Source organism: Ranitomeya variabilis, chromosome 6, assembly GCF_051348905.1.
Source record: "Ranitomeya variabilis isolate aRanVar5 chromosome 6, aRanVar5.hap1, whole genome shotgun sequence".
Lineage (NCBI taxonomy): Eukaryota > Metazoa > Chordata > Amphibia > Anura > Dendrobatidae > Ranitomeya > Ranitomeya variabilis.
The window spans coordinates 328080898-328101951 of record NC_135237.1 but is presented as its reverse complement, the minus strand read 5'-3'; the positions used below and the strand labels follow the sequence as shown (position 1 = coordinate 328101951).

The 21054-nt window shown below is 43.6% G+C and overlaps 1 long non-coding RNA gene across 1 annotated transcript in view; it reads left to right on the top strand.

The window, feature by feature from the left end:
* LOC143781144 (uncharacterized) overlaps positions 1–19200 on the top strand; it is a 51248-nt gene extending 32048 nt beyond the window's left edge. The window contains exon 3 of the long non-coding RNA XR_013216588.1: positions 19047–19200. This is a non-coding gene — a long non-coding RNA (uncharacterized LOC143781144). The remainder of the gene's footprint in view (positions 1–19046) is intronic.
* Positions 19201–21054: the final 1854 nt, after the last annotated feature.

The window sequence follows — 21054 nt, the reverse complement described above, 5'->3', positions numbered from 1 at the left end:
TAGTTTGTTACTTTACTCTAGCTGCCATCCAGCCACCACCAAAAACAGTTTACCTAGGTCTCAATTCAAAAGAGTTTCCCGCATTGTCACGGATCCTGAGACGCGACAAGTTCGACTCACAACCATGGCACAGAAGTTCAGCGACAGGAGCTATCCTTCCACCCTCCTGACACAAGAACTCAACAGGTCTTCAAATCCACCGATGAGTCCCGCACCACGCCAACCCCAGGAAAGGATACCGTTCGTGCACACCCACCATCCTTTTATGACTAAGGTGTACTCGGTCATAAAAAAGCACTGGCCCCTCCTGGGCAGAGCCCATTCCGAAATCCCGTCCTTCAAGGTTCCTGCACTTATGAGCACGAGGAGACCTCCCAATATCCGCGACCAAATAGTCAAGGCAGACATGGGCAGCACACATCGAATACCAACACAGCAATTCTTAAGCTCACGCCGCAATGGGACCTTCCCATGCTTGAACTGTGCCGCCTGTTCAAATGTGATAAAATCTGACAATGTGACACACCCTAGGACTGGGAAATCTGATCCTATTCGCGGATTTTTTACGTGCGACTCAAATTTTGTAATTTACATTATTAAGTGCCCCTGCGGCCTAATTTACGTGGGCCAAACCACGCAGCACGTACTGGATAGAATCGCAAGCCACAAGTCCACCATCAGGTGTAATAAAATCTGGCTTCCCCTACCTGACCATTTTGTAAAGGCAAGACACACAGTGGCTCAACTTAAATTTCAGGTCCTGGAACATGTACCCCGTCCTAGACGGGGCGGTAATCACATCAAACGGCTGAAATCCGGGGAAACTTTTTGGATATATACATTAGATACCCTTGCACCTAGGGGCTTAAATAGGGACATAGATTGGCTGATCTAATTATTGTACCTCACTAATATTTTCCTCTTTCCTTACAGATCCGTTGAGTCACCCGGTGAGTCCCTTTATAAACATCACATTACCCATTCATATATCTGCCATCTACAAGATATGTATTACCTGTAGTAGTATCCCCTTTCTAGTTTCCCACAACATTCCATCCTACTTGTGCCATAAGTGCCACAGTCCCCTTAACATTTCTTTATTTTATACTGCCCTGTTCATTCTTTCTATATGCCCCAGGGTCTCCCCCCATTAGACACATTCGTTAAGCAAACTTCGCATCAGGTATGGGCCCCCCATGGTTATTTACAGCAGCTCCAGTACTGCTCATACAGACATAATTGTCTGCTATCAGCCGCTGACATGCACAGCGCCTGGGTTACTTAGCAACCAGGCACACACTGAATCGCCGGCCGCGCATGCGCAGTAGCGGTCCCTGACAGCTGGCCTTACTTCCGATGTCAGAGGCACCACTTCCGGTTAGCGCTCTTAAAACATTGCGGCGCCGGCCATGCTACACACCGGCAGCAGGGCGCGGGAGCGCCGCATAGTAACTACACTTACCAGGTAATTTACTCTCTCCCATTGGGCCCTCACCCTGCCACATATACCGCAACATCCAGATACCTTTAGTTATTGTATGCCCCTGACATGCTCATCTCTCACAGGTTCACAGAACCCACCTCAGGGCTACTTTTGCGTTAGTATACGCATTACTACTCGGCATTTAAGGTACATCATATACCTTTACCACTTCTTATACTCTATGTACCTCCTTTATCTCACGTACCTATATCATCTTCTCTGCAGTGTATGCCTTTAACCACAAGGACTCTTCCCTCTTCTCTGTGCACATTAAAGGTAATACTTTTTCTTCTTTTGAATCCTTTATGTTGATTGTCATATGGACTGGCTTCAGGAACCTTAGTCTGGCCCTGTGACCTTGCTTATGAGTATATCTCCATTTGGGGATTCACGTAGTGTTGCATTGTACATATGTATCACGTTATGTCACTGTTGCCTTATTTTATCCTCTTTTGTTTTACCTATCCTTTGTTTCTTTTATCCAGGTTGGGAACTTTATTTCTGTTTTTGTTTTTGGAATATGAGTAATTGTATATATTGTATGTTTACATATTCTGTCTTTATTTTTTCCATAGCGATTGTATGATTAAGGCCCTGGTAGGGCCGAAACGTCATAATAATTACGTCTGGTCGCTTTTCATGTCAAATAAACTTTTCACTATTTTGCAAATACACATACAGAGTGTGCGGTGTACTATATTCTCTATATCACCCTGAAACTAACGGTCAGGCAGAGAGGACAAATCAGTCTTTGAAGCCAATTTTAAGATATTTTGTCGCTGATCAGCAGGAGAAATGGTCATCATTTCTTCCTCTGGCTGAGTTTTCTTTTAACAGTCGGGTTAATCAGTCCATGGGGACCTCGCTGTTTTTCTATAATTACAGGTTTCATCCTCATTTTGTTGAGTTCTCCAGGATAAGTTCCGGGTGTCCTGGGGTGGATGTCACCATTCAAGAGCTGGGGGATGTCTGGAGGAAGGTTAAAAAGAACATTGGGGTGGTTCAGTATTGGCAGCAGCGGAAGGCCAATACAAGGCGCTCATCAGGGGCCACCTTCAAAGTGGGAGTTAATGTATGGTTATCCTCTAAGAATATTACATTGAAGATGCCCTCGCTGAAGTTGGGTCCTAGATTCATTGGTCCGTATGAAATTCTGGAGGTGGTCAATCCAGTTGCCTTCCGCTTAAAACTCCCTCGGTCTTTCCGTATTCCTAATGTGTTCCACAAGTCATTGTTGAAGGAATTTATTCCCCTGCTCTGTCTTCCTCACTACTTTCCTTTATTAGTCCTCTACTTAAGCATGCTGGCTCCTCCATTCAGTGTCAATCGTACACTTGCTGTTGACTGTGTAAGACTGATCCATGCTGAGTCTGTGCTGCAATCATCTGTGTTCACTTTCCTTGAGTAGTCCTCTACTTAAGCCTGCTGGCTCCTCCATCCAGTGTCAATTGTACACTTGCTGCTGCCTGTATAAGACTGATCTCTCTGTGATCTGTGCCTGACTGTTATGACCCCAATGGCGAGGGTCTCAGAGATATCAGCAAGTCTGCAAAGTACAAAAATCCAGCTCATAGGGCAGTGGTAACTGGGTTGACCATATATCTACTCCTAACGCCAACCCTAGAAGTAGCCGGGGAACATGCCTACGTTGGTCGCTAGATGTCTCGCGCCAGCCGGAGAGCTAACTACCCCTAGAAGAGGAAAACAAAGACCTCTCTTGCCTCCAGAGAAAGGACCCCAAAAGTAGGATACAAGCCCCCCACAAATAATAACGGTGAGGTAAGAGGAAATGACAAACACAGAGATGAACTAGGTTTAGCACAGAGAGGCCCACTTACTAATAGCAGAATATAGTAAGATAACCTATATGGTCAACAAAAACCCTATCAAAAATCCACGCTGGAGATTCAAGAACCCCCGAACCGTCTAACGGTCCGGGGGGAGAACACCAGCCGCCCTAGAGCTTCCAGCAAGGTCAGGATACAGATAATATGCAAGCTGGACAAAAAATGCAAACAAAAACGAATTGCAAAAAGCAAAAAAGCAGACTTAGCTTAATCAAGCAGGAACCAGGATCAGTAGACAAGAGAACTACAGATTAGCTCTGATATCAACGTTGCCAGGCATTGAACTGAAGGTCCAGGGAGCTTATATAGCAACACCCCTGACCTAACGACCCAGGTGAGCATAAAAGGAATGACTGACAACCCCAGAGTCAAATCACTAGTAGCCACTAGAGGGAGCCAAAAAGTAAATTCACAACAGTACCCCCCCCTTAGTGAGGGGTCACCGAACCCTCACCAAGACCACCAGGGCGATCAGGATGAGCGGCGTGAAAGGCACGAACTAAATCGGCCGCATGCACATCAGAGGCGACCACCCAGGAATTATCCTCCTGACCATAGCCCTTCCACTTGACCAGGTACTGAAGCCTCCGCCTGGAGAGACGAGAATCTAAGATCTTCTCCACCACGTACTCCAACTCGCCCTCAACCAACACCGGAGCAGGAGGCTCAGCAGAAGGAACCACAGGCACAACGTACCGCCGCAACAAGGACATATGAAATACGTTGTGAATGGCAAACGACACCGGAAGATCCAGGCGAAAGGATACAGGATTAAGGATCTCCAATATCTTGTAAGGACCAATGAATCGAGGCTTAAATTTGGGAGAGGAGACCTTCATAGGAACAAATCGAGAAGACAGCCATACCAAATCCCCAACACAAAGTCGGGGACCCACACCGCGGCGGCGGTTGGCAAAACGCTGAGCCTTCTCCTGTGACAACTTCAAGTTGTCCACCACATGATTCCAGATCTGCTGCAACCTATCCACCACAGAATCCACCCCAGGACAGTCAGAAGGCTCCACATGTCCCGAGGAAAAACGAGGGTGGAAACCAGAGTTGCAGAAAAATGGCGAAACCAAGGTGGCAGAACTAGCCCGATTATTAAGGGCAAATTCAGCCAACGGCAAGAAGGTCACCCAATCATCCTGATCAGAAGAGACAAAACACCTCAAATACGCCTCCAGAGTCTGATTAGTTCGTTCCGTTTGTCCGTTAGTCTGTGGATGAAAAGCGGACGAAAACGACAAATCTATGCCCATCCTACCACAAAAGGATCGCCAGAACCTGGAAACAAACTGGGATCCTCTGTCCGACACAATATTCTCAGGAATGCCGTGCAAACGAACCACGTTCTGGAAGAACACAGGAACCAGATCAGAAGAGGAAGGCAGTTTGGGCAAAGGAACCAGATGGACCATCTTGGAGAAACGATCACATATCACCCAGATGACAGACATGCCCTGAGACACCGGAAGATCCGAAATGAAATCCATAGAGATGTGTGTCCAAGGTCTCTTCGGGACAGGCAAGGGCAAGAGCAACCCGCTGGCACGAGAACAGCAAGGCTTAGCTCGAGCACAAGTACCACAGGACTGCACAAATGACCGCACATCTCTTGACAAGGAAGGCCACCAAAAGGACCTGGCCACCAGATCTCTGGTGCCAAAAATTCCCGGGTGCCCTGCCAACACTGAGGAATGAACCTCGGAAATGACTCTGCTGGTCCATTTAGCAGGCACAAACAATCTGTCAGGTGGACAAGAGTCAGGCCTACAAGCCTGAAATCTCTGCAACACACGTCGCAGATCTGGAGAAATAGCTGACAGGATAACTCCTTCCTTAAGAATACCCACAGGTTCAGCGACTCCAGGAGCATCAGGCACAAAGCTCCTAGACAGAGCATCGGCCTTCACATTCTTAGAACCTGGTAAATACGAAACCACAAAGTCAAAACGGGAGAAAAACAATGACCAGCGGGCCTGTCTAGGATTCAGGCGTTTAGCAGACTCGAGGTACATCAGATTTTTGTGATCAGTCAAGACCACCACACGATGTTTAGCACCCTCGAGCCAATGACGCCACTCCTCAAATGCCCACTTCATGGCCAACAACTCCCGATTGCCCACATCATAATTTCGCTCTGCCGGCGAAAACTTCCTAGAGAAAAAGGCACAAGGTCTCATAGTAGAGCAACCAGGGCCTCTCTGCGACAAAACGGCCCCTGCCCCAATCTCCGAAGCATCCACTTCAACCTGAAAGGGAAGTGAGACATCAGGCTGGCACAAAACAGACGCTGAAGTAAACCGGCGCTTCAACTCCTGGAAAGCCTCCACGGCAGCAGGAGCCCAGTTAGCCACATCAGAACCTTTCTTGGTCATATCCGTCAACGGTTTAACAACGCTAGAAAAATTAGCGATAAAACGACGGTAGAAGTTAGCAAAACCCAAGAACTTCTGAAGACTCTTAACTGACGAGGGTTGAGTCCAATCATGAATAGCTCGAACCTTGACTGGGTCCATCTCCACAGCAGAAGGGGAAAAAATGAACCCTAAAAAGGGAACCTTCTGTACACCAAAGAGACACTTTGAGCCTTTAACAAACAAAAAATTTTCACGCAAAATCTTGAAAACCATCCTGACCTGTTCCACATGCGAGTCCCAATCATCAGAAAAAAACAGAATATCATCCAGATAAACGATCAAAAATTTATCCAGATACTTCCGGAAAATGTCATGCATAAAGGACTGAAAAACTGAAGGTGCATTAGAGAGCCCAAATGGCATCACCAAGTACTCAAAATGACCTTCGGGCGTATTGAATGCGGTTTTCCATTCATCTCCTTGCTTAATGCGCACAAGGTTGTACGCACCGCGAAGGTCTATCTTGGTGAACCACTTGGCACCTTTAATCCGGGCAAACAAGTCTGACAACAACGGCAAAGGATACTGAAATTTGACAGTGATCTTATTCAAAAGCCGATAGTCAATACAAGGCCTCAAAGATCCGTCCTTTTTAGCCACAAAAAAGAATCCCGCACCAAGAGGGGAAGAAGAAGGACGGATATGCCCCTTCTCCAGAGACTCCTTGATATATGAACGCATCGCGGTATGTTCAGGTACCGACAGATTAAACAGTCTTCCCTTAGGAAACTTACTGCCTGGAATCAAATCTATTGCACAGTCACATTCCCTATGAGGAGGCAATGCACTTGACCTAGACTCGCTGAAGACATCCTGATAATCAGACAAATACGCCGGAACTTCCGAAGGCGTAGAAGTAGCAATAGACACGGGCAGGGAATCTCCATGAATTCCATGACAGCCCCAACTTGACACTGACATTGCCTTCCAGTCCAAGACTGGATTATGGGTCTGTAACCATGGCAACCCCAAAACAACCAAATCATGCATCTTATGCAGAACAAGAAAACGTATCACCTCCCGATGTTCAGGAGTCATGCACATGGTAACCTGTGTCCAAAACTGCGGCTTATTTTCTGCCAATGGCGTAGCGTCAATACCCCTAAGAGGGATAGGATTTTCTAATGGCTCAAGAACAAAATCGCAACACTTAGCAAATGACAGATCCATAAGACTCAGGGCAGCACCTGAATCCACAAACGCCACGACAGGATACGATGACAGTGAGCAAATCAAAGTTACAGATAGAATGAACTTAGGTTGCAAATTACCAATGGCGACAGGACTAACAACCTTAGTAAGACGCTTAGAGCATGCTGAGATAACATGTGCAGAATCACCACAGTAGTAACACAAGCCATTCTGGCGTCTATGAATTTTCCGCTCATTTCTAGTCAGGATTCTATCACATTGCATTAAATCAGGTGCCTGTTCAGATAACACCATGAGGGAATTTGCGGTTTTGCGCTCCCGCAACCGCCGGTCAATTTGAATCGCCAGGGCCATGGAATCATTCAGACCTGTGGGAATGGGAAAACCCACCATCACATTCTTAATGGCTTCAGAAAGGCCATTTCTAAAATTTGCAGCCAATGCACACTCGTTCCACTGGGTCAGCACGGACCATTTCCGAAATTTTTGGCAATACACCTCAGCCTCGTCCTGGCCCTGAGACATAGCCAGCAAGGCTTTTTCTGCCTGAATCTCAAGATTGGGTTCCTCATAAAGCAAACCGAGCGCCAGAAAAAACGCATCAATATCAGCCAATGCCGGATCTCCTGGCGCCAGCAAGAAAGCCCAATCCTGAGGGTCGCCCCGTAAAAAAGAAATAACAATTTTCACTTGCTGAGCGGAGTCTCCAGAGGAACAGGGTCTCAGGGACAAAAACAATTTACAATTATTCCTGAAATTTCTAAACTTAAATCGGTCTCCGGAAAACAGTTCAGGAATCGGTATCTTAGGTTCTGACATAGGATTTCTGGTAACATAATCTTGTATGCCCTGCACACGAGCAGCAAGCTGGTCCACACTTGTAATCAAGGTCTGGACATTCATGTCTGCAGCAATCACAAGCCACTCAAAGGTAAAGGGGAAAAGAAAAAAAAAAATGAGAGAGAAAAAAAACTCAGAACTTTCTTTCTTATAATCCCACTTCTGCAATGCATTTAACATTTAGTACTGGCCTGGCAAACTGTTATGACCCCAATGGCGAGGGTCTCAGAGATATCAGCAAGTCTGCGAAGTACAAAAATCCAGCTCATAGGGCAGTGGTAACTGGGTTGACCATATATCTACTCCTAACGCCAACTTTAGAAGTAGCCGGGGAACATGCCTACGTTGGTCGCTAGATGTCTCGCGCCAGCCGGAGAGCTAACTACCCCTAGAAGAGGAAAACAAAGACCTCTCTTGCCTCCAGAGAAAGGACCCCAAAAGTAGGATACAAGCCCCCCACAAATAATAACGGTGAGGTAAGAGGAAATGACAAACACAGAGATGAACTAGGTTTAGCACAGAGAGGCCCACTTACTAATAGCAGAATATAGTAAGATAACCTATATGGTCAACAAAAACCCTATCAAAAATCCACGCTGGAGATTCAAGAACCCCCGAACCGTCTAACGGCCCGGGGGGAGAACACCAGCCGCCCTAGAGCTTCCAGCAAGGTCAGGATACAGATAATATGCAAGCTGGACAAAAAATGCAAACAAAAACGAATTGCAAAAAGCAAAAAAGCAGACTTAGCTTAATCAAGCAGGAACCAGGATCAGTAGACAAGAGAACTACAGATTAGCTCTGATATCAACGTTGCCAGGCATTGAACTGAAGGTCCAGGGAGCTTATATAGCAACACCCCTGACCTAACGACCCAGGTGAGCATAAAAGGAATGACTGACAACCCCAGAGTCAAATCACTAGTAGCCACTAGAGGGAGCCAAAAAGTAAATTCACAACACCTGACCCAGCCTGACTTTATTCCCTTCCCGAACTTAGACTCTTTGCTTGTGACCTGACTTCCCTTGTGCCTGCTCCCTGTAAACTGTCTTGTCTTTCTGGTTTTTCTGAACTCAGCTAGTAAATTGGATTTAGTATCTGATTTCTCTTTGCAGTACTGCGCCATTTCGTGGACCTGAACTCGGATTGTTTGACCTCCTTTTACTCATTCAGTAAGTGGTGTATATTAATTCTTACTGTTATTGTAGTCTTTCTCTCCACTTCTGGGGCTAACATTTACTATAGTGACTCGCATCACACATAGTGTTTTGGTCTACTGCAAATGTGGTCAGGAATTTCACACCTAGCTAAATGCTATGGCAAATCAGTCCATAAACTAGCGTAAAACATTTGGTCCACCAGTCCACAGTCCACTGTAAAAGTGGTCTGTCAGTCCACAGTCTAATGTAAATGTTATGGCCATTCAGTCCATAGTCTTTTAGTCTACTGGAAATGTAGTCATGAATTCCACACCTAGCATAATTGCTGTGCTCAATCAGTCCTTAGACTACTGTAAATGATTGGATCAGTTAGCCCATGGACTAGTGTAAAACTTTTTGTCCATCAGTCCACAGTCTGATGTAAATGTGGCCAGTCAGTCCACAGTCAGGTGTAAACGATGTCGTCATTGGGTCTACTATCTAGTTTAAATGCTGTGGTCCATCAGTCCACAGTCTAGTGTAAATTCATTGTTCAGTTAGTTCACAGTCTGGTGTAAATGTTGTTGTTAGCTGATCCAAAGCCTAGAGGAAATGCTGTGGTCAGTCGGTCAACAGTCTAGAGAAAATGTTGTTAGTCTGTCCACAGTCTAGTGGAAAAGCTGTGGTCAGTAGCTCCACAGCCTAGCGTAAATGATGAGATCAGTCTCTTGTAATCGAGGCATTGAATGTTACACCGCTGATAAGAAGCCTATTCTATGAAACATAAGAACGTTTTCTTATTTTAGAAGACAGAGAATAAGGAGAAGAAATGTTCCTTACATCTCTACCTGAAATATGGTTGTGTTATACTAGGAGTTGTGTATAGAAGATATACATGTGAAAAACACAAACAATATATTCCCATGTACCAGGAAGGTGTTATTACACCCCGGCAGGCCTAGAACTTATGTCTAAACCTACAATTATCAGTAATTAATATGAATATTAATTACCTGTTAGGAGATTTTTCTAATTCTCTTCTTGAAATCCACAAGGAAAAATTTCACGTTCCACCATCTCACTGGGCGACAGTCACCTGTAAATAGTCAAAGGTGTGATACTGATAATATGTTCCTGCTACATGCTATACACAAAGAAAAATATAACACACTAGGGACATAATTACTTATTTCAGGTATAAGGACTGTGGTCAGTTTATTCTGAATCCTGTAGTCAGTCATTTGTTAGTTTACGGTATATATTATGTTCAGTCATTCTACATTATTATATGATATAGTCAGACTACAGTATACTAGAAATGTGGTCAGAAAATGCACACCTAGCGTAAATGCTATGATCAGCCAGTCCATAAACTAGTGTAAAAGTTTTGGTCCGCCAGTCCACAGTCCACTGTAAAAGTGGTCTATTAGTCCACATTCTAGTGTAAATGTTGGGTTCATTCAGTCCATAGTCTTCTGGTCTACTGGAAATGTGTTCAGAAATTCCACACCTAGCATAAATGCTGTGGTCACTCAGTCTTTAGACTAGTGTAAATGTTATATCCAGGCAGTGCAAACTTTACTGGAAATGTGGTCAGACAGTCGAAATCTAGTGAAAATGACAAGGTCAGTAAGGCCTTAAACAAGTGCAAATGCTTTGATCAGTCAGTATTCAAACTAATGTAAATGCTGTGATCATTCATCCAAAGACTAGATGAAAAGTTTTGATCCGTCAGTCCAAGGTCTACTGTAGATGTGGCCAGTCAGTCCACAGTCTAGTGTAAATGAAATGCTCATTCAGAGCATAGTGTCACGATCTCCATTCTGTTCCTGTCTTCTATGTTACTTTGTGGAGAAGCTGTCAGTCTGTTTTGGTTGTGCTGGTCTGTGCTGCAATCATCTGTGTTAACTTTCCTAGATTAGTCCTCTACTTAAGCATGCTGGCTTCTCCATCCAGTGGCAATTTCCGAGAATTAAACAATTAAAAATTCTTATCGGCTTCCACTTATTCCCGATCAATATAATCAGCTTTCCGGGGCTAAATGGTTTTCCAAACTGGATCTCAGCGGGGCATATAATCTGATACGGGTTCGTGAGGGTGATGAGTGGAAGACAGTATTTTTACCATCTGAAAGTGTCTTTGAAAATCTCGTTATGCCTTTTAGTATAACGAATGCAGCTGCGGTTTTTCAAAATTTTATGAATTATATTTTCTCTGATTATATTGGCAAATCTTTTGTGGTTCATTTAGATGATATTCTAATTTTCTCACCTAACATGGATTCACATTATAAACATGTCCGTTTGGTTCTGCAAAGGTTGAGAGATAATTGTTTGTTTGGGCAGATACCCTGTCTCGTAGTCTTGATTCTGTCTCCTCCAGAACCTCCTTCCTCCATTCTTCCTCAGGGTATTGTTGTGGTCATGGTTTCCTCTGATCTGGAACCTGGAATCCGTACTGCTCAGTACTTGGCTCCTTCCAATACCCCTGAATGCAAGCTGTTTGTCCCTGTGTATCTCAGATTATGCCTTCTGCAAGGATTCCATGATTGTGTATTGAGAGTTCATCCAGGGGTCACTGCAACCCCGAAGGCAGTTGCTAGAGACTGTTTTGGTGGTCCACCATGCATAAGGATATTAGAGATTTTGTGTCAGCTTGTGAAACTTATGCACGTGCCAAAGTACAGCATTGCCGGCCAGCCGGGGAATTGGTTCCTTTGCCAATTCCAGAAAGACCATGGAATCATTTGTCCATGGATTTCATTTCAGATTTACCGCTGTCTGGGGGGATGACTACTATTTGGGTGGCAGTGGATCGCTTCAGCAAACAAGCTCACTTCATCCCATTATCTGGGTTATCCAATGCTGAATCTCTCTCCAAACTGTTTATTATTAGTGTTAGAGTTGCTGAAACACACAGAATAAAGCCATGTATGACACATGTCTACACCAAATAGACCGCTCTGCAGACTGATTCATTCTCTATGTGACCGAATACAGCGATATCTCAGGCAGTTCAATAGAGAATGAATGGAGCTGAGGTTTATAGGCTGCACCTCCAACCTGCTTTCCTGAGATCAGTGAGGGTCCTCGGGGTTGGATCTCCACCAATCAGAAAGTCATCACCTATCCTATGCTAGAAAATTAATGATAATATTTGGATGCAATCCGATCCAAGGTCCTTTTATATTTGGGGATATAAGTCCTTAATTAGTTTACCTTGTGGTCCTATAATTAGCATGTATTCTGATAATTCTAATTAATTATAGTAATTACCTGTCCAGAGACACCTCTTCCACATCTTCATGCTTCACCGCAATCGCACCAACTGCACAAGTGAATGGAAAATAGAGCTGAAAGTTCTAAGTGATTGTGACATCAACTACCTATGACATCATCAGTGATGACAAGCATAGGATGCTGGAAAGGGCATTGGATGATTACATAAAGGGTCACAATGGTGGAGGATGCCCAAGAAATGATAAGGGCTGATATTTAAGGAGTTAATAAAAACCCACCTGGTCACCCCCCAATAATAATAACACTATACTACACACAGCTTCTTAATTGGAAGTCTGTCTGATCATAGCTTTATTGAATGATGATTGATTCAACATGGTGAATATAAAAATTATTAAAAAGAAAAGTATAAACTACCCTGTAGTCAGAGTTCTTGGCAATGATGGCTTCATCATGAAATGCCAAAATCTGAAAAATCCCGTGTACATTTCTACTTATGCTGACCAGTTGTACAGATACATTCAAGATTATTTTCCTTCACTACCCGATAAAACAACCAACCAGCTTCAGTGGTATACAATGGCTCCTGTGTACATAGCCCTAAAACATCACCCATCACCTATCCAACCTTAACTGGTCAACTTAGAATGTGGAACATTACGTAATGGATACAATACATACAATGCACAATGCAATACATACATACAATGTAATGAAGCACCTTCCTGTACCGGAGTTACATTCCTCAAAACCTAGTACAAATTTTCAAATAAAAAAATGAATATATGTATATATCTATATATATAATTGTCTAAGGGTCACTTCCGTCTGTCTGTCCTGGAAATCCCACGTCTCTGATTGGTCGAGGCCGCTAGGCCTCGACCAATCAGCGACGGGCACAGTCCGGCCAAGAATTAGTCCCTCCCTACTTCCGTCCAGTCAGTGCCCGGCGCCCGCTCCATACTCACCTCCAGTCAGCACTCACACAGGGTTAATGGCAGCGTTAACGGACCGCGTTATGCCGTGTGTAACGCACTCCGTTAACGCTGCTATTAACCCTGTGTGACCAACTTTTTACTATTGATGCTGCCTATGCAGCAGCAATAGTAAAAAAAAAATCTAATGTTAAAAATAATAAAAAAACAAAAAACCTGCTATTCTCACCTTCCGTTGTCCGCCGATGTGCGCGCGGCTGCCGCCAGCTTCCGTTCCCAGAGATGCATTGCAAAATTACTCAGAAGACTTAGCAGTCTCGTGAGACCGCTAAGTCATCTGGGTAATATTGCAATGCATCTCTGGGAACGGAAGCTGGCAGCAGCGGCTCGCGCATCGGGACAGCTTCGCTTTTTTTCTAACAGGGATATGGTGCTCACACTGCTATATACCACATGGGCTGTGTTATATACTATGTGGCCAGTGTTATATACTGCGTGGCTCATACATGCATATTCTAGAATACCCGATGCGTTAGAATCGGGCCACCATCTAGTATACATATATATATATATATATATATATATATATATATATATATGTATATATATATATATATATATATGTGTATATATATATATATATATATATATATATATATATATATATATATATATATATATATATATATATATATATATATATATATATATATATATATTTGCCAAGCCTCTGTCAATCAGTTCAGAGTGCAGCCAACACATATATATAGGTTGTGTTCATTTGGAATGACATCACAGGCTGTTCAATCAATAAAGTGCAATCTATATATTTAAAAAAATAACAGCAATAAAAACCACAAGTGAAAACATGAGAAAAAATACATATAGTGATAAACTGTCAATAATATTGAACACATCTGCATCAGTTTGCAAATAAACTAAAAGAATTGTTTGTTGAAACATGGGAGCGGTGTGCACAGGTGATCATACTTAGCGTTATGTATATAATATTTTTTTCCCAAGGAATAAAGGCAAGTTGGACACACTTTCTTTTCCACTGTTCCACTAGGAACTGTAACATCATCCGCGAAACACATATTTTGCACTACTACCCGACCCATACGCTGCATTCTCCACGTATCCAGGCCTTCATTTCCGCTAAGTAAATATCATTAACCTCTTCCTGACCAATCCCTTCATGCGCACTCTATGCCTATAGTGTGTCTGCTACCATGCTCATCAATCAAAAAAAAAAAAAAAGACGATTTTGAGGCTTTACAATTTTACTTTGAAGCCAGTAATCTGGATGCAGATATTCATGAGCTGGTGTTGGACTTGTTGCGATTCATACTCACACACAATATTTTTATATTCAATGATCAGTTTTTCTTACAGAGGCGTGGTACAGCAATGGGAGCGGCGTGTGTGCCCTCCTATACAAACCTCTTTCTTGGATTTTGGGAGAGGGGTTTGTTGATGGATGGTGCATACGCCTCTCCGCAGATCCTTGGGTGGCTTCGATTTATGTTTTGTTTATTTGGCAGGGCTCTGCCATGGATTTAGATACATTTATGATGGCTTTGAATCTCAACGAGTCCAACATCAGACTCACCTACCACTGTGATTGAAGGGTAATTTCTTTCCTTGATGTGGAGCTGAGAGTGCAGGATGATGGTTCAGTATATACTAATATGTATCGTAAAAAAAATCTGTCAATTCACTTTTACATGCATCTTCTGCACATCTGGGCTCCAAAATCAATGCTATTCCTACTGGCCAATTTCTTTAGGCTCAGAGAATTTGCTCTTCAGATGCTTTGTTTGAGGGACAGGCCGGAGACTTTGGCAGAGATTCAGGGATTGGGGATACAGCAACAGGAGTATTAAAAAAGGCTATTTAAGAGCTAAAAAAACAACAAAAGTGGATCTCTTGGCCCCACAAAGAAGCAAAAATAAAGAAAAAAATGAAGGTACGTGCTTTATCTCCACATACAATCAGCAGTGGGAAATGATGCGAACCACTCTCAAAAAACATTTTAATGACGGCACGCAGAGGCAGAAATTTGAAAGACACTTTGGTGTCTAGTCATTATGTTTCAAAATCTCCCTCCTTTTTTAAGGGTAAGGGGAAAAGGAAAGGATTCTTTCCATGTGGCAACTGCCTGGCTTGAAAAAATCATAAAAGATCCACGTACTTCGTGTCATCGGACGGCCTCAAGACCTTTGATATTAGGGATTATATCACATGTACTACCACACATGGAGTGTATTATGCTATATGCAGTTGTAACCTAATTTACATTGGGTTAACATCACGTGAGTTGTGTGTGAGAACCCGTGAACACGTTAGGGATATTGAGGCCACCCGTGACGTGGATGACGTGGATTCTTTGAAAACAATACCAAGACTCTTTAAATTAAAACATAAATGTAACTCAGGGGATTTCAAAATATGGGGCATTGACTGTTTACATATGGGAATTCAAGGTGGTGATAGCTCACTGTAAGGATTCTGGACTTTCCCGGTGCCTGGCCAGGCTATTCTTGATTGGCCTGCACTTAAAAATGACAAAGAGGTACAGCGTTTCATCGGATTTGCAAACTTCTATAGACTATTCATTCGTAATTTTTCTGAAATTGTGCGACCCATTACACAACTAAGAAGGAAAATACTTTCTTGTGGTCCGCACTGGCTCAGGAAGCTTTTGATTGTCTTAAATCCCGGTTTACGTCTGCACCGGTACTAATTCACCCAAACCCAGCACTTCCGTTCATCGTAGAAGTGGACGCTTTGGACTGTGCTCTGGGGCCATCCTCTCACAGAGAACGGGAGAGAAAAGCTTGCTGCATCCATGTGCTTTTTTTTCTCGCAGACTCTCCACTGCAGAAAAGAACTACGATGTGGGTGATAAGGAGCTTCTTGCCATTATCGCTTCATTTAAGGAATGGAGACACCATCTGCAGGGGGCATCACAACAAGTTATTGTGTTCACGGATCATCGCAATCTGGAGTTCCTTAGGTCTGCGAGATATCTTTCTCCACGGCAAGCTCGTTGGAGTCTATTTTTTAATCAATTTAACTTTGTCATTTCGTACCGCCCAGGTTCACCTCATGGGAAAGCGGATGCTTTGTCCCGAATCCATGCCACGGACTCCGTACCTGGGAACCCGTCTAAGACCGTCCTGTCTGATGCCAACTTTATTGGAGTCATTCAGAGTAAGGACTTATGGAAGACGATTAAGGAGGCCTACGACGCAGATCCATTTCTCGCCAACCCGACTGCTGATGTGAACTTGGTTCTCAGAAACGGTATGTGGGTCCGGGATCAACGTTTATACGTTCCAGAGGCCGTAAAGCTGCAGGTGCTAAAGTTTGTCCATCATTCCAAGTTGGCAGGTCATCGGGGGGTACAGAAGACACAGGAGTTTCTGAGCCATTTTTTTTGGTGGCCTACCTGTCTGAAGGACGTTAAGAGCTATGTTCTCTCTTGTGAGGTATGTGCACGTTTCAAGACTCCCCATGTATCACCTAGTGGACTGCATCAACCACTACCTGTCCCCTCTCGTCCTTGGGGGTCTATTTCAATGGACTTTATACGGTAGTTGAATTGCCCTCCTCTGGGGGAGAAAAATTCTATTCTGGTGGTTGTAGATCACCTTACTAAGGCTGCCCACTTCATTCCTTGCACTGGTCTTCCCTAAGCCAAGGAGACGGCTGATCTGGTCATCCAGAATGTGTTTCGGCTGCATGGAGTTCTGGACGAAGTCAGTTCAGATCGGGGAGTGCAGTTTACGTCCAAGTTCTGGAAATGATTCTGTGATTCGCTTGGTGTTAATATTTGTCTGTCCTCTGCATACCATCCTCAGACTAATGGGCAGACAGAACGGACGAATCAGACTCTAGAACAGTATCTTCGATGTTATATCAACCATTCTCAGGATGACTGGTTGGAGTTGCTCCCGCTCGCAGAATTCTGTTATAACAACTCTCAGAGTTCTTCTACTAAGGTAACACCTTTCTTTGCCAACCTAGGTTATCATCCCAGTATTCTTCCCAGATCTCCAATCAATGCACCGGTGCCTGCAGTTTGTGAAAGGTTGGCGGCAATGAGACAGAATCTGGAAACCCTGAAGGAATCGCTATCTACTGCATAAGAGAAATATAAGAGATCTGCCGACAGGTTTCGGAAGCCTGCACCTATGTTCAAGGCAGGGGACTCTGTGTGGTTATCTACTAAAAACTTGAGATTGAACATTCCATCAGAGAAACTCGGACAAAAGTTCATCGGCCCATTCAAGATCTCTGGGATCGTGAGTTCCGTTGCCTGTCGTCTGAAGTTGCCAAGAACCTTGAAGGTACACCCTGTGTTTCATGTCTCCCTGTTAAAACCGGTGTCTCCAAATACATTTCAGGGTCGGATTACACCTCCTCCCCAGCCTGTGTTAGTGGACGGACAAGAACAGTTTGTGGTAGAGAAGATTCTGGACTCCAGGATCTGCAGGAATCAATTGCAGTACCTCATCAAGTGGCAAGGATATCCGTCTGAGGAGAACTCTTGGGAGCCAGTGGGCAATATCTGTGCTCCTCAAAAAATTACTCTGTTCCATCAGAAATATCCTGACAAGCCTGGTCGTGGATCGTCCTGAGGCCGCTTCTGAGGTGGGAGTAATGTAAGGATTCTGGACTTTCCTGGTGCCTGTTCGCCCTGATCCAAGATGGAGTCTTGGATCTCGCCCTGTCATGGCACTGTCTGTCCTGATTATTTAAGTCTGGGTCATGTATTCTAAGGTGCCTGAGTATATTGCGCTGCTGGCTCCTTAGCTTCTGCCGGTTTGCTGGTGAACTCCCTGCTTCTGCTCACTACTTGGTGGTCTGCCTTTCTTCATTCAGCTACCTCTCGCCTCTGGAACTTCTGCGATGAGCTGCACACCAGTGGAAGTGTCTTCTTTGTTTGCAAAACTTTTCCCAGTGTTGTGCCTCTTTGCACAACCACACCAGGTGAGCAAGGTTCAAGTTGTGCTTGTCTCATCCAGAAATATTTACTCATCTGCCACGCTTAGATAGCGCTCTCCCTCTTTTCCCCTTGTCCTCTCTTTCCCAGGACTGCATTCACACAATGCATCATGTGTGAATTATTGGACTCCTACTAACAAGTTCTGGCACATGTGTAATCAAGTTTTGCTGGACTTCCTCATTTTAAGTACTGTGTGCATTCGCACTCTAACCTTATTGGACTTCCTTGTTTAAATATCTGTTCGCCTCTAAGTCTGCTGTGATTTACTTTATTGTGCTGAGGACCTTGTTACTACTGCAGGAATATCTGCATTATGCTCCATTTGCTATTTACTATATAGAGCTGAAGTCCTCGTTACAATTGCAGAAATATCTGTGTCAATTCTGTTTACATTTCTGTTTCAAGTAAAAACATTCTTTGCTGCAACTTTGTTCTCGGACTGGCTTTATCCCATGCTATTAGATTCCGTAGTACCCATATAATTATTACACTCACGCATACTTACGCAAAAAGAATGTAGGTGGATTGTGACCTTAGATACAATGGCACCTATGGGATTAAATGAGCAACTCAGCATCTCCTCCTTCTTATAAGTACCGTTCATCTCTGGATTAATGATCATGGTTTTAATATTTTATTTTAACTATGTTTTTGTTTCTTTTTTTTGTTTAGTATATATTTTATCAAGGAACATTGTTCTAAATATCCCATTATGAATCTGATAGCGTGAATATCCTTTCGATCACCTCTAGCTGTTCAAAACAGCTGACATGTCCCCGGAAAGATGTGGGCTTACCACCGGAGCCCACATCAAAGGGGGGGACTTCGACATCGGCGTACTATTTCGCTCGATGTAGGAAAGGGGTTAAACTACTTAGTTATAGATGTTGCAAAGTGTGTGGCTTGTTCTTTTGCTTACTAGCTATCAAGAGACAGGGCTTTTGATTAATGACTATTGTTTCTGTGTTTTTCAGTCTTTCCCAGCATTAATATGGACTTTAGAGCCCGTGACGGCGCATGACTCTCGTAAATAGATGATGTGTTTAAGGACACCAGTGATTTAAGCATGCAAGGAAATAATAAGAGGCTGCAAGAAACAATTGTGAAATTTAAGTAACTTTAGAGAAAAATGACTCGAGTTTGGTGTAATCACGCATTTTTAGATAAATATCTTCAGAAGGGGTTAATCCCTAGGGGGTTAAGGGTGCAGGTATTTCCATTCCTCCCATTGGTGATACTAAATTTTGGGATAGGTGGGAGGAATGTGCCAATAAATGCTCAAGTGGGTTTATGACACTTCTTAAAGAGATGAACTCTAACTCACTCAAGGAAATGAAAATTGAAATATAAATTCTTCAACCAACCATCAAGAGTGAAATGTCAGGAGAAGCACTAAAGAAATCAAATAATGATATAGATGTGGAGGTGCAAAAATGGTCTGAGGAGATCCAGCAAACAAAGGCAAAAAATTCCAACAAAATATAAATGATAAACAGTCCAATAGGACACATAAATGGAGAAACCTGAATGAGCGATCACGTCCTTTTTATAGGAATGAATCATTCTCACGATCTCGTTCAACATCCATTTGATCCACCACATCTTTTGAAGATCATCATACTGGTAAAAAGGACTGCCCTGAAACAGAGAGTGAGGGAACTCAATCTAACAAGAAAATAAACACGAGACAAAATGCTAAGAAAGGGCTTATGGGTATACAGCCGGATACCAGGTCCCAAGGGGGGCTACAGGTAATTAATCTATCTGATCATGCCCTCTCTACAGTTCAATTGCATGTATTAAATAGAGGCCTAACATTTTCTTCAACTAATGCCTTTGATTATTTTGCAGCACTAAAAGACCTCCATCTTTTTTCACGCAAACTTATTTTAAAGAAACTACAATTCATGGGTGAACACGGACAGGATGCCTTAAGTGGGGCTGAGAGAGAGGCTCTTCGGGCTCTTCTTTGGACTTGGTTGAGGAACAAACACCTACACGAGAAGGTGGGTTTCCTTCAACTCTTTTACCCAGATCAACAAGGTTACCCTCTTGTCCCTTAGCCCTGCGGGGGAGATTATCACCAAGCTGGTAGCGGAAGATTTAAAAAAAAACTGTCCACACGGCGCCAATTTGATAAATTAACGTTTAAAGAAAGAGAAGCTATTGGTCAATTACAATCCCTTAAGGATGTTGTCTTTAAGGCAGCGTACAAGGGGGGAACATTGTGATCTGGCAGCAACATATGAGCAGGAGGCATTTCGCAAATTAACCCCTTTCTGACATCAGACGTAATATTTCGTCCATGTGACTGGGGCCAATTTGACTAAGGACGGAATATTACGTCATCGCGATCACCCACACTCACGGCGGTGGGCGGGCGATCACCGCTGGGTGTCAGCTGATTCTGACACCTATCGCCGGCAGAGCAGGGGAGAATGATAAGAGCCGTGTTCAGCATCCAGTGCCGGGGAACAGCACTTACTGTAAAGCTTCTTCTCTGGCGCTGATGCATGTCACCTAGATGATATCTATGTGTGTTATGCATATGCACGTGACATGCGGGACATTTTGTGGCCCGTGCTGACATTTAAAACGGACATGTCAGCATGTTTTGCCCCATGGACACATGGTCTGTGGACACCCACTGACATGTGCACAGACCCATTCACTTGAATAGGCAAATAGCGCTCCTTTCCTCCCGAGTCTCTACGTATGGCTAAGTAGTATTGTACAGCCACATATGAGGAATTGCCACGTTCAGCGAAATTGTGGGACAAATTTTTGTGCAATTTTTACCAACTTCTTGTGTGAAAATGTAAAATCTTTGGCTAAATAAAATTTTGGTGGTAAAAATGTTGCTTTGTCTTCACTGCCCAATAGTATAAAATTCTGTGACACACCCATGGTGTCAATATGATCACTGCACCCCTAGATGAATTCATTGAGAGGTGTAGTTCCTAATATGGGATCACTTATGGG